The following is a 2,962-nucleotide window of genomic DNA, read 5'->3' as shown; positions in this document are numbered from 1 at the left end:
ACACCTGTCCTCAACTTGATTAACACTATGGCTCCTCTGACGTACTCTCGCCTGAATAAAATCGTCTGGCGTTAGTTGGAACAGAATACCAGGGTCGTTCCGACCATGAAAGGGCTAATGGTGACAGTATTAACACACTCAGGCTCGAATGACCTACTTTCAGCCGAATCATGCATCATAAGCTGAAATATTATACCAAGCTCTTTATTCTCGACCAAAACATAAATGTGATTTTTAACAAACATTTTTGTGTCCTAGTTTTTTTCTTTTTTTGTTTTCTTGTCTTTTTTTTTCTCTTTTTTGAGTCGCGTAAAATTGTCTACCATTATCCGAAATACAATGCAAAGTTGGTAAATCACAGGCAAGGGGTGAAACAAATGACGCAAAGTACAGACAGGGACAAAAGTACGTCACTTATTCTGCTGCGTCCACTTCACCCTTAGGGAATGTCCGACAACTTTCCTCTCTGGAGCATCAAATAAAAAAGAGAATCATTCATGGGAAGATAAGCATATGAAGCCTCTCGCGGCCTAGGAACAAATCAACCAGCCGAGGAAAGTGAGAAATTTAAGAAGTGATATATACTGAGTACTATTCGACCACATTCACTTCACACTTAAAAACATGTCCGTCACTCTCGTCACTGACTCATCGTATCAGGAAATCAACTATGGGAGAAGAAATACTCCAAGCCACTCTCAACATTGGTATATTTATCCAGTTGACGAAAGTGAGATGCGGAAGAGGTGAAACACGAGGACAGAGAAACTTACCAAACCCGTCTCAACTTCGGTATATTAGCCAACAGCAGAAAGTGAGAAGCAGAAGAGGTGAAACTAGGCAAACTCCTGTCCTACACCTCTGCACAGCATCAGATTTATGTAGTCTGTAGGCAAGGTTCTCCGCAGGGTGCTCGGGTGCAGTGAGGCGTGGTGAGTGAAAGCCCACGCGAGGAAGAGGAGTGAGCGAGGAAGGAGGGAGGCAGAGTGTGGCGTGGCGGGCGACTGTGAAGACGACGCGCCGAATGCGCCATTAGCACATTGCCGACAAACAATACTTTACCTCCAGTGAGTTTGGGGATTTTCAAGTGCTGAGGGTATAGTATATGTAAGGACTCTGTATAATTTCCAAGCTCTACAAATACTACTGTGCATACTTTACTGCTCAAAAATAGAAAACAAACTTTTCTTACAGCGTATTTTGGAATTTTCAAATGGTGCGCATTTGATGTGGTTTCCAGACACTGCAAAAACTATACGTGCATTATTATATAAAAACATAATGCACAGACTTTACTTCCATTGTGTTATAGGATAATCTATTTAAGTGGCGCGAATTCGATGTCTTTTAGAATTTTATCGTTCCAAGACATTGCAAAAACTATACAGTGCCTATACTGCTGCTCAAATAATTATAAATTAATACATCCACCGTATTAACTTGGATTTTAATGTGATTTAGATTCTGAAGTGTTTAACACACGATATCTGAATGAATGAATGCTGTTTCCAGACAGTGAATGTTATTTCCAGACATCATAAGACCATATATGAATTTTGTGTGCTTAAACTTGCCAACATTGATATATCTGGCATTTTGAACTTCTGCCATTCTAATACAAATGGGAATTAGTTTTGTGAATGACTGCTTACAATATCTCACAAGGTAAAACTGACAACGACCTTGGCACATACTACGAAAAGTGAAGAGCTCTGCTAAAATAACTGCTCCTGATTCTGCGAATAGAAATAACGCTTTTTATATGAAAAAAAAAAAAAAAACGATAGGTCAAGAGCAACTCATACTCGGTGATGATAATAATCAAACATTGCATCAACACATCACTTAGAACCAGCACAAGCATTTTAGAAAGTGAACCAACAGTGTTATTATCGTAATCTGAAACTGGAAACGTAGACATGTTGACCTGGTTTCAACAGCAACGTTAGAAAAAGAAAATAAACAAATTTAACAAACAATCTGAATAAACCAAATAAAAGACATAGACGTTATATCTGTGAAATTATAGCTAATAGCATCTATAATAAAAGCAGTACCGGTATCAATAATTTTCACTTGCACCCGAAGAAAGTGTTATCAAGTGAAACCGTGCCCAGCTTTCGCGCCAAATACAAGACGTCGCTTACCCTCCGGACAAGTGAAGACCGTCTCCTGCGTAAGCCGTAATATAATCTTCCTAATTTGGTGAGTATCTCATTAGCACCTGGTTGATGTTCCTGTAGTCTGCCATTAATATTATTTTTTTTATTTTACCTGTCTCCTCTACTTATTACTGATAGTTACCTTGACTGGGAGTGAATAAATTTATGGTTTATATAAGACATTATTGATTTTAAAAACTCTTACCGCCGCTCTTTGTTGGCATGGGTAAAAACTTATTATGCATTATTAGAGAGTAAATTCTAGCGAAGAACTGAGTGATTAAATTCGTGATTAGTTACACTGTGTAAAGTAACTGAATTATGGACTTTGCAAATCTCAGACGCAAAGGAAGATTTCTTTTAAAATATCATACAGGAGATTCACGTACGTATACCATGTACTATTGCGTGCGTAACAAGTCAGTGTTACTACAGAGAGTTGTAATTTAACTTCATGAGACTGGAACCTTAAATGTGTAAATATGGAATTGCTGACCCCGTGTAATTATAGGATCCATCGCATACGTAATTAGGCATTTTATTTATCTATTTATTTATTTATTTATTTATAGAGGATTTGACTGCTTTTTCCTGTTTGATTCTGGTGGTGAAGAGATGCAATGATTAGCTCTAGAACTGGTGTGTGTGTGTGTGTGTGTGTGTGTGTGTGTGTGTGTGTGTGTGTGTGTGTGTGTGTGTGTGTGTGTGTGTGTGTGTGTGTGTGTGTGTGAGAGAGAGAGAGTGTGTAATTCTTTCTTCTTCTTACCCTACCCATTCTTCTCACCCCACCCATTCCTCTT

Source organism: Coenobita brevimanus, chromosome 97 (genome assembly GCF_032717465.1).
Source record: "Coenobita brevimanus isolate Jiangsu-jjx chromosome 97, ASM3271746v2, whole genome shotgun sequence".
In the NCBI taxonomy this organism is placed as follows: Eukaryota; Metazoa; Arthropoda; class Malacostraca; order Decapoda; family Coenobitidae; genus Coenobita; species Coenobita brevimanus.
The sequence above is the reverse complement of the archived record's forward strand: the minus strand, read 5'-3'. Positions refer to the sequence as shown.